General features: G+C 40.2%; 1 long non-coding RNA gene across 1 annotated transcript; it reads right to left on the bottom strand.

Moving 5' to 3' along the window:
- Positions 1-928: 928 nt before the first annotated feature.
- Positions 929-10,598, bottom strand: LOC109369477. The gene is made up of 3 exons (XR_004161662.1): positions 8,397-10,598; positions 5,429-5,526; positions 929-5,050 (listed from the first exon to the last, which is right to left on the bottom strand). It is a non-coding gene; the product is annotated as an uncharacterized LOC109369477 (long non-coding RNA).
- Between the last annotated feature and the right edge of the window lie 907 nt (positions 10,599-11,505).

The raw sequence follows: 11,505 nt of genomic DNA, 5'->3' as shown, positions 1-11,505 counted from the left end.
AGGATCACTACAGGACAGGGCAACATGACCTTAAGGCAGAGAAACAGCATGAAACTAGTAGAGAAAGAGAAGGAAACACCCATCCCGTGCTTCAAATGTTACCGACTTATCGTTCATAAAGCTTAATGGTATTGCAGTGCTTTGATGACACCTGAATAGTGAAAAGTTCAAATGATGCTCTCCTATGATCAGCAGCAATACTGCAAGCCAACCAGAATCACTTTCTTTTTCCTCTGTATATGTGGCAGAGCAGAATTATAATCTTTTCTTACGGGAAAAAAAAAGGAGTTAAGCTCTTAGAGCTGGCAAGATCTTTTTTTCCCTAGGTGTGGCTGCATTTCAGTTGTTTTTTATTCCTCCATACAAAGCATTTCCAGTTTTATACAGAGGTTGCTCCAAAAATAATGCCTCCTGTTTATTTCCATGGAAACTACAACAGCTACAAAGAGCGCAATAACACTGTTTGGTAGAGCAAATCCTCAGCAACAGAACAGTATTTGTCAGCATAGTCATCACCATTAGCTTTTCAGCATTTCAACAGTGATGAACGAGAACCAGCATGCTGTGTTCATAAAAAATCTGTATCAGCAGAGGTGACCCGCTGTTGCTGTCGCCACTGATGAAACATACCACCCGCTGCCTCACTGTGCTATCTATACTGTACAGTCTCCATAAATGTTTAGAAAGTGTCAGTGAAGGTCAGTGAGAGCCATTTTTTCCACATGGAGGAATTCAGTGATTCCCCTTTTCTTCATAAGCACTCCCATGTCAGATGCCATTCTGTCAGACTGCCCCTCTGCTGCCATCTGTCACACAGCAACAACATGTAAGGGAATATTTGTGGGAAGGTTCAGCCTCTGCTGCCATACCACCAGCATCTGCCTCTGATGCCCTAGACCAACATAATAAAATAGGAGGCATTAGTTTTGGAGCAGCCCTCATATTATTTTAGTTTTAGTCTGTTTCAGTCTTAAGTGAGCCCAAACAGTCGACCTAACAATTCTAAGACATTCTTGCATTTTTTAATACAAGAAAAGTTGTGTCCGTTTTAAAAAAAAATGAAATGTGCCCTCATCAGCAAAACAATGCCTTTAAGGATCAGGTCTCAGGTTCTGAATCTGCAAGTGAGTGCTGATTCTAGTAATCCAGTATCTTACAAGCTAGTCAGCACCCCACAGTGTCACACTGAGGCTCAAAATATACTTAAAGCAGCTGTGTGCTATGACCATGCATATACTCACCCATTTGTTTATGGTACTATCCTGAATACAAGGTCAAAACTTTAGTGTAACTTAGCTACGATTCTATAAAGACAGAAAATCCAATATGCTTTCCTTCTTGATTTCCAAATAGTATGCTTTAACTTAAGACTTTTCCATTTCGCTGGATAGAAAAACATACTGAAAAAGTGAACCTGGCTAGATGTAAATGGTGAAGGTAAAGACTCTTAATTGTTCTGACCCTGCAAAGAGCAAATCCCAAGCACACAAATCAGTGCTACTAACAGAAACGCAAATCATCTCCTTAGCATTCTCACAGCTATGTCTGAGTCATGGCATTTTAATAAACGCCACAGAGAATGCTATTGCGAATTACCTAATTATTTAAGGAAGAAAATCCCTGCCTAGGTTTTTTCCTAACAAATCTCTTCTTGCTGTTGCTGTAGGATTACTCTGAAAAAGGATGGCCTTACACTGGCAGGACCTTGGTGGAAGTCTGTGGGAGTTTGCTTTAACTGTAAGCTGCAGGAAACTGAAAAATAGAGTCTGATGGTAGGTGCTGTTTGGTGAATGGTTGCGCCAAAGAAGGATTTTCTGATCCCCATGACATGCTGTGGCTTAAATATATTCAGGGAGTTGGTCCTGTATTTCCGTTGTCTTTTTTGTATAAACATACCAAAGTTCAAAAACTTGTTTAGAACAAAGAAAGCAGTGTGTTTTCAGGAGTCATGGGTAGACCTGTGCAGTAGCACATAAAGGAGTGACTCCATGAGGTAGTTAAAAAGCCAGAGGCACTGACAGATTATCTGATATGCAGATGGGTTGTGCTGTTTTGCTGGAGAGAAAAACAGTGACTGCTGAAGCAAACGTGGTGGCACCTAGCAGCTTGCTGTTGGCAGCAGTGCCAGTGATGCACAAGTCACAAGGAGAATGAAGCCAGTACACTGGCATCTGAGCATCTCCCACAAGCATTTGAGGTGTCCCGGGTTTCCTGAAGAAGGACAAAGCATAGAAGGAATGAAATACTAGGTTGAGTTGTGTCCTGCAGTTACCTTGCGTCCTTGCAGAAATCCTCTGAGGCCACTAAACCAAATGCACATACTTCACAATCCTTGAGTCAAGAAAACACAATGTCACTGAAAAAGCTTTCCCCTAAAGAGATCTAGGAATATGTCAGTTCTAATGCTTGGGTGAAGTTGTCTACTGAATTGTTGCACATATAGTTTTGATTTCGCAGTTGGCATCAGTAAACCACCACAGATAAAAAGTTCTTCAAGAGTTGACAGAACCTGAGGGAATGGCATGAAACTGTGTTAGGGGAGGTCGGGGTGGGAGTTAGGAAAAGGTTCTTCACCAGCAGACCAGCAGGAGCTGTGGACCCTAGAACAGGCTCCCAAGCTGCCAGTGTTCAAGGAGTGTTTGAACACTGCTTTTAGACACAGAGTTTTATTTTTTGTGTGGTCCTATGTAGAGTCAGGAGTTGGGCTCTATGATCCTTATGGGATATTCTATGACTCTGTGATTCTATGATCGGAGTCAGGCTATGACACTTCAAACTGACCCTGCTGGCCTCTTAGAGTCACTGTCACATATTCTTGGGGACAGGAAGCAAAATCCTGTTCTATACTCTATGTAGAAGATCTTTTAAGCCATCTGTGTACACCCAGGTACAGAGAAACATTGCACCAGAAACGAATCTTTCCCTGGGCAGGCACTGAGGGAAGAGGATTTATTCTGCTCTTCTTCAAGTGTCTCAAAGGCTAATCTTGATGGCACTGAAATCTGAGAGCTGCTCTTTGCGGAATCTCTCCATTTGTGATCCACAGTGGGCTTTGTTTTGCTTTGCTATACAGGCTTTTGGGCTGTGTTAGCAATCAGCCTTTCCTGCTCATGCTCACAGGAGCACAGCCTACTTTAAAATAAACAATTTTGTCTTGTTAGCATAGATCTTCACTTGTGGCTCCTGTGGAATAACCGGGCTGTGAACCTAGCTAGGAACTTGGAGCAGCAAATTAAAGCCTCAATTAGCATCTTACTTCTAAAGGTGGATGTGATCTAAGATAAAATGTAAAACTTGTTTTCTTTGTGCAAAGATACAATATTGATTAATTCATTATAACACGTCAGGGTGTCTGTTAGAACAAGCTTGAAGAGAAATACATTTTGAGAGAGAAGGAAAAAGACAAGAAATACAAAGAACCATCACATACTTATAGCTACTGGAAAAATTTAAAGACATATTCAAACCCCACTGTATCCATATAAAAGATGTTATATGATTTTAAACATTTCAAGTACAGCACTCATGTTTAGGGTGACCAATTATGCACCACATTTTCATGTCTAGGGAGATGAAAAGTGTTACAGTAATTGCAGGGTTTGATCAATATGAGTCATTTAATGAAAAAATTGTAGCAAAGAGCCCAAACATTAATTCAAACGCATTTTACGCCTCAGACCTGTTTAATTATGCAGCTATGGTAACTTGGGTGGAAACTGATAAAGACTGTATCAAGTGTCTTAATAAGAGTTTATTTGTAAACAGTCACTGAAGAGGATAATAAATAGGACTATGTGACTCCTGACTGGCGTTGCCTTTACTTAATCCAGCTAAAAGAGCATGCATGCATAGTTAAAAGGAGTTTAGTAGAACTTCAGTAAAAGTGGAGAGTCATCACCCTTTGAAAGGCAGAAAGAGGAATGTGCGACAGCTTGCATTATGACCTAGAAACTAAATCTCTGCACTTTTTATATCTGTTCTGCACCAAAAGCAAAAATATAGCCCTGCCCTGCTCTAGGAACTATAAGGTGCAATCACACAGCCTGTAAAAATGTATAGAAAATACATGTGTTCTCTGAACTTACCTTTACTTCATTGTGCTTTTAATCTACATTGTTTTTCCTAATCTTTGGTATTCTATGTTTGCTAAAGCTATTCAGGAATGCAGCCTCAAATGATACCATTTGGTTGCAGCTGTGTTGCAGCTCTGCCATTTTTATATGAGAAGGTAGCCTCTCAGCTGTGTTCATCCTAGGCAGCAATACCTATCTTTACCCACAAATAAGGTTGCACAATTATTTCCATTACAAGATTCTACTTTTTTTTTCCCCCTGTAAGTTTCTTACAACCTTCCTGAATTGTATTATTCAGGCTGAAATTTTCCTTGCTGAGTGTCTTCGTTAAGCATCTTTTACTTCCTCATGCCCTCAGTTATATGCTCTAACTTCTGGTTAGCTCTCCAGTGGTCAGGCAGTTGGATTTGATGATCTTTGTGGATCCCTTCTAACTGAACTATGTTATTCTGTTCATATTCAGCACACAGTTTTGAAATTCCTAGCAAACTAGGTGCTCACGGCTTTCTTCTTTCTTCCACTTGAATAGTTTCTCCTTTATCTCAAGTGGTGAAAGGCTGATGAGCAGCTAATGCTCCAGCTACATTAATAAACCTCATGTGAGGACTAGGGTGAAGTTTTGATGTTGCTTTTCTTTACTTTTCTTGCTTTTAATACTGTAGAAGCTTTATGGAACTTAATTCACACAACATCATGAATGCTGCAGCCCTTCAGAAACCAAGACTGGCCTTGTGACTGTATTCAGTCCTCCTCTATGGCATGAGAATGGTATGGAGAATAGAGCTAAATACTTCTGAAATAATGACGCCAAGGTGACAGGCTTGAGAGCTACATCCACCTCTGGACTTTGCTCATTAAACTCTCTCCTCTGAGGCTTTCCATTCTTCACTAAGAAGTTTCAAAGTATTTTCTTTGTATCAGGCTTCTTTCTCCTGTTCTCTCTGCCTCTAGCTTGTGTTGAGGAAAGCAGTAACATACTGTGAATAAAGAACACATGTGTGGCTAAAAGCAAGAGCTATGACAAGGTGTCAGGCCTTTTATCACGATAACTAGATGACATAAAAAAAGGCAAAATTTGGAATTTTTTTGGCATATAATATTCTATTTATGTTTTTCCTCTTCTGACAGAAGCTGTAGAAGCTGGTCTTTGAAATAAACACAGATCCAGAGCAGCTACATAGACAGGTCTATTGCAAGCACAGACAACATAGGTCTTTGTCTTGGGCAGCAGACTGCCACAGTGTCCGCTTGGCCAAAAAAAAAAATAAAAAATAAAAAGTTTTGGCTTCTGGGTTAGTGTCCTTTCTTGGCAGCTGCTGGAGGCCCTAATGCATGAGAGCAGGACCTTGGCATACCTGACATCTCTTCTGTTTTTCCTTCCCTGCTGCTCTGACATGTGCCTCTCCTCTCTGAGCAAAAGGTATATTTGCCTGTGCTGCTCAGTTAGCTTCTTCTGTAAGAGAAGATGGAGTTACTGCTGATGATATACTAGAATAAGATTCTTGAACATTACTTCATTTATTTAAAAGCATTTAAGAGTTTTTCTTCTAAAATGCACTATGTTGAGCTCTAGGAATGATCTACACAACGGACTGACACTTTGACACTCATGAGTAATGCAGCCATGTCAACCTCAAGTCAACCCAGGAGCCTCACACCTTGTGCTCCCCTACACACATTTAAAAAAAAATTTAAAAATGATTTGTGCAGAGACAAATAACATCAAGAAAAACTATTTTTAGGTATGTGAACAAAGCCAGAAAAAGAGTTTTCTGCATTCTCTGGTCAAATTTACTCTTGGTCTAATATTAAAAAATGGATAAGCCCAACAACTTCACACTTGGCTTCTGTTGTGGAGTACATCATGACTGATCAATCATCCCGGCAAGATCACAAGGCAGATCATCAGCTGCACTTGACTTAGAAAAAAATTGCAAGCAGTTCATAAAGTTGAAAGTGTTCGTGCTTGAGAAAGTTACAGTGCTAGAGTGGCTTTAATACAGAATCTCTGATATGCTGCTGATGTTGTTTAACTCTTAGTACTAATGAGTTTAAGTGGCTTAGTTATCTTAAACTGCTCTAAAGGCTTAGACTGATTTAAGCAGTTTAGCTTAAAGTTATTCCAATCATGGTTCATAGGGTTGACAAGTTTTGATTAAAGCAATATATTGTCAGGTATTGTCAACTCATGCTGTTCAGCTCTGATGAATGTTCAACATTTTGAAAAACAGCATAATTTCCAGGCTTTTTTTCGTAATTTTTTTTTTCTTCTTCTAAATAGAGGACTACCACATATTAAAATAGAAGCTTTGCAGCACTGATGTTCAAGGCAGAAATAATTTTGCAACAATAAGGATATTCCTAACACTGGAACTAAGAGTTGGTGTGAAATTCTGAAACAGTATTTCAGTGTTCTTTGGCATCAGAAATTCAATATTTCCTTGCTTTTATTTTTCAGTGTGCTGTTAGAATTTCTCTCTAGGAACAGATTACTTAAATAATAATTAGCTTTTCTGTAGTGTTTCACAACTGCTCAGGAAAGTATGTGTTTGCATTGCCCACTCCAGTTTAAAGAAACATGGTTGACAATCCCAAGTTTTGAAAGTTTGCAGCAGCTACTTCATTTTCATCCAGGCACAGTAAGAAGGACACCAGCACATCTCCTTTCTCCTTGAGAAGGGAACATGCAGTTCCCATGAAAGAAGATTAGATCAAGACCCATTGGATCAGCCATCTGTCTGGAAGCATTTTTGTAAGAAGCAAAGATAAAGGACCATCTCAAGAATCAGGAAGAGGTTAAGGGCACACAGAAGAGAAAAGAGGGAGAAGACCTAGGTTGGGCAGGGACCACAGAGGGTTCCAAAGGTGGTGGCACTGAGTACAAGCCCTACAGCTGCGTGACAGAACATGTCAGCATCACTAATGGTAATCTGGGGAGTGAAGCTTTTTCCAGGACCAATTGATTGTAATCATATTCTACATTAGTACTACTTTGCTGAAAGGCCGTCTGGAGCTCATGGTTCAAAGGAGGATTGCAGCCCTGCTTTTCTTTTTAGTGTCCCTTATGTTAAAGGCTTCCAAGACTAGGTGGTTGGCCTCGTCATACTATTACAACTCCTCACTCCTCCTGAGAGTTTGTGTGCTCATTAGCAGTGAGATCCTCTAAGGAGAGGTTACTGTGCCATTAACTCAGTTGGAAATGTAAGAATGGACCTTGCTGAGTGAATATTTATGTCTGAATGATGCTCAGCATACTTGGCACACTGCTAGGAATACTTCACTAATAATAACTCATGGTAAAGTCTCAAGTAGAGACCATTACAAACACGGAAGAGGAAAGAAGCAAGAGATGTAGAACATTATGGCTGTCCATTCATCTTGGATCATTTTCAGGAAAATCCTTCAACAGGCATATCTGAGTTAAAAATTGCTTTTGCTGCTGCCACAAGTTCCAATTAGTGAGAAGAAAGGATCTGTTCTCTACTGCATTTTGAATAAAGAAGTAATTTTGTATGTTCTTTTTTTTTTTTTTTTCAGATAATGTCTGAAACACTAAAAAGGATAGCTGAATAACAAAGAATATGAAAATGCCAATTGCTCTTCTCTGGCCTTCAATTTATTTTTCAGACCATAGTGGGCACAGACACATTAGTCATAGGTGCACATGACACGTCCTTTGGGCTCTTTCTCACTTCTGTCATTTTAAGATGAGGCTCAAAGCATTCCTCTGCTCTCCTTTTACCAGTCATTCCCAGCCCTTTAGCACCATCATCACTTCACTGCTTTACATTATAAATACCTTCACCAACTGTCTTGTGAGGAAAGAGACTGCTACTGTACCTATGTGATTCACAGAAAACCGAATGAGGACAGTACTTAGTGGTTTATCCAAGGTTGCACTGAAAACCTGGGTAAGTCAGGGAGCTGGACCTGCATCTCCCAAGTTCCAGCCTTTCCCTAAGGCTGCAAAACTTATCAGAGGAAGCCCCCACTTTCCTAGCAAGTACACATGGAATGCTGACCCTCTGTATTAGATCAGAATTTGAAAAAAATACATTAACTCTTTAAATCTCAAAGGTTAACCGTCGTGTTTAGATAGGCACACTTTATTACTAAAAGCTCTGGGTTATATATTCAAGTTTACATTATGTAAAAGTGTAATCAGTTCTGAAACAGTAAAAATCTTACTGCATCTTATAGCAATCTTACAAGAAATCACAGAATAGCTAATAAAAAAGATGGGATCATTTGTGTGTTTGTAGCCCAGACCAATTTTTCTAAAGAGCTAACAGGTGAGAGGGATCAAAAATTGAAACTACTTACCCAGTTCCTAATTGTCCTAGCAAGATCCCTCATTATGGGAAGTTGTGAAGGATCCAAATAAAGTTACACAAAAGACTGTATCTGGGTTGCAGAACAGAAGTGGAAAGCACACTGGGAATCCAAAGAAAAATGCCTGCACAAACAATGTGAAAAAAGAAAATGTAAAGCTCAGAGACGTTTTTCTGCTCTATTGCTTGAGACTACAAGGATTTAGAAGAGAATTAATCAAAAGGTAAAGGAGTAAGACTGCTCTCAAAGATGGCAAAGTCATGTCAGAGCCAGAATCTTTACTGCTCTGTGATGACACCTCATCTGCATAAGCTGTGAAGTTCATAATGAGGTCAACACAGTGCCTGGGTGGCTGATCAGACATAGCTGTCATTGACAGAAGAGCCTGCAGAAAGTAGGAGAATAAAAGGTAGTTGTATGGTCTTCTGAACTATCTTTCATGCCACCAGGAGGAAAGACAGAAAGGTGCAGCTTATGATGCAGTGTGGGAAGATAGAAGAAAGGAAAGTCAAAACTAAGCCAAGAGAACAGGGGAGTCCAGGAGGAGATGTGAGGCTCTATCCCAGTGCTGGAACAAGCATGAAAATACAATAATCACTCTTGGGCTAAAAGTATGGAATCTGGAATGATTCTCTCTGGCAAAGAAAGTGACTAAAAGGATTTCTGAATTGACATGTGGGCTAAGGTAGGACAAAAGGGCCAGTGTGTTCTTAAATTGACCTCAGTAGGATTGAGGAGAAGATGTGAAAGATGCCTGAAGACATTTTTAAATGATTATTCCAGTTGAAAGAATGGATGGAGCTTGTATTCCTTTAGTAAGTGTCAGAAGGATAGATACAGAAGACTTGCAGGTCAGAGGAGTACTTTTGGTCCATGACTGCATCTGAGACAGATGATTTCATTTGTTAAACTTCTGATTCTCATTTGTAAAAACTGGATGGTACCCTTCACTCCTTAAAGCTGAAATACAGGGGAGCACCTCCCATGGTGAAGTGAGCTATATTATGCCCTCACACGTATGTGCCATGCAGTCAGAAGAGAAATAAGGAATGAAATCCAATTGGCCACGTGGTGTATAATGGTTTAACCTGTTCCTGAGACCATGAGTTGACACAGCTGTGAGACAGTCTCCACCAGCATCCTTGTCTCAAGAAAGAATTACATCGGAGGGAAAGTGCTGCTGATCAACATTCTGTGCTAGATAAATAGGCAAGATAATGGCTTATGCTTTTATCTTAAGGAATTCCATTGTGTGAAAGATAACAAATTGCAATTGGCTAGTTGTAGTAAACAGAGAAAAACTGGGGAAAAAAATCACTTCCTTTGGCTATGTTGGCGAGTCAGAAAGAGTTAGAGCCTTTAATTTCTAAGACTCAATCCTGTATGTGTAAAATAAAGTTAATATCCTTTCCCCACAACCTCTTAGAATTTTCTGATGATATGTCCATTAAAGTTGCAATAGATAATAAGTGTGTTTTCATGGCTGTAGGACACATGCACTGCTCAGAGCTGGCTTCATAAGCTGGCCTATTACCTCAGAGACCTGCAGTATGGTACTATGTTGAGAGTACCAGGAAGAAATACCATTTGTGCGTTCACTATGGGACTCAGCTTGTGTGCAGGGTACAAGGTGTGCCAACAGGCGTGGAATAAGGACAGTAAGAATAAGCATGTTTGTTTATTGTCTACAACTTTATGAGATGGTAAGTCCAATTCTTGGACAAGAGTAAAAGTATCATGGCCACATAATGCACTGTGCTGAAACAGTGCATACTTTGCTGTGTCAAAGGCTTCTTGAAGAAGTGAAGTGACACTGTTCTGGCAGACTGTGTATCATGCAGTCTGCCTGTGCTTCAATTACTTCACGATGAGTCAACCGTGCTCTGCCCTTCCACAGCTCATGTATGTCCCCTATATGAGTGCAAAGCATTCTCATGCCATCTTGTGAGCTTTGGCTGAAAAGATTGTTGAAATGTGCTCGCATTTGGTCTGGATAAAATTTGTAGCACTCAGTGGTCTAGTAGTACAAGGCCACCTATCCATAATTGTAGAGTTCAAGTTCACCAGTTCCCTACACACGTAGGGGTTCCTCAGACAAAACAACCTGTGATTCTGCAATTGAATATCATACCACAGTGTCCTTCCTCCAACAGGGAACAAAGGTTTCATGTGCAGTTTTAATCCTGGCATTTCCTACCTGTGAGTCCATGTTTTTGTGTCCTTGATGATGATCTTTTTTTGTGTCATATGATCCTAAGTCTACACTTCTGAGCATTTTTCTATGTACTGCTTGGGTATTTTGCTAGAGATCTTTAGCTGTTTGCTTTTGTGTCTTCCTTTGCAGAACTTCTGCTACTGTTCTATCAGTAATCCTCAGTGATCGATTTGGCTATGAAACAAAGCAGCCTAAGACATGATTGCTTAAGTATCTATAATAATGAGACTAAATATTTTGGCATTGAAGAGATGCTTTAAACAGTGCTTCTTTTGTGGTGGATACCTACTGGAAGTTATTGAAATCTCATATCAGTATTTTTGTTAAGTTTTAAAACATACTGCTTCCTTTATTACCTTTATTGCATCCTTAGCAATTCTTCTTGTCATTCAACAAACTAATAACGCAGCTGTGTTAGAAGCCAGTTTTGCATCTGAAGGCAATTCAGCTACGTACTGTGCCAGATGTCAGGTGCTGGGGCCAGCCTGGAACAAATACTGAGCTGGTTTGTTACTGGACTCCTGGAAGCAGGGCTGCTTTCACAGCTCAGCTAGCAAGGGATGAGCAGCATTCTTCACTGTGAGCTTGCTCCTGCTGTGCCTAACTAGAGGCTGCTGGCAGCACTTCTCCCATCAGGAGCTACAGCAGCTAATCTCACCTTTAAATAGGAGTTTGCCCTCAGTAAGATCAAAAACCCTCATGCTGAACAGTGTGCACTTTTAAATAAATGCAGCACCTCTCCAGAGCAGCATTAAGCTTTACGACAACAAATCAAAGGTGAATGTAGCTGCTGTTGGTATGAGGAACAGATACTCAGGTTTACGTCTGTGACAGAAAAGGGAAGGAAGTGGGAAGAGTGGCAGTGACCCTGCATAGAGGGCTGGG

The sequence above is a fragment of the Meleagris gallopavo genome, chromosome 1 (assembly GCF_000146605.3).
Source record: "Meleagris gallopavo isolate NT-WF06-2002-E0010 breed Aviagen turkey brand Nicholas breeding stock chromosome 1, Turkey_5.1, whole genome shotgun sequence".
In the NCBI taxonomy this organism is placed as follows: domain Eukaryota; kingdom Metazoa; phylum Chordata; class Aves; order Galliformes; family Phasianidae; genus Meleagris; species Meleagris gallopavo.
This window is presented reverse-complemented; position numbering and strand designations above follow the sequence as displayed.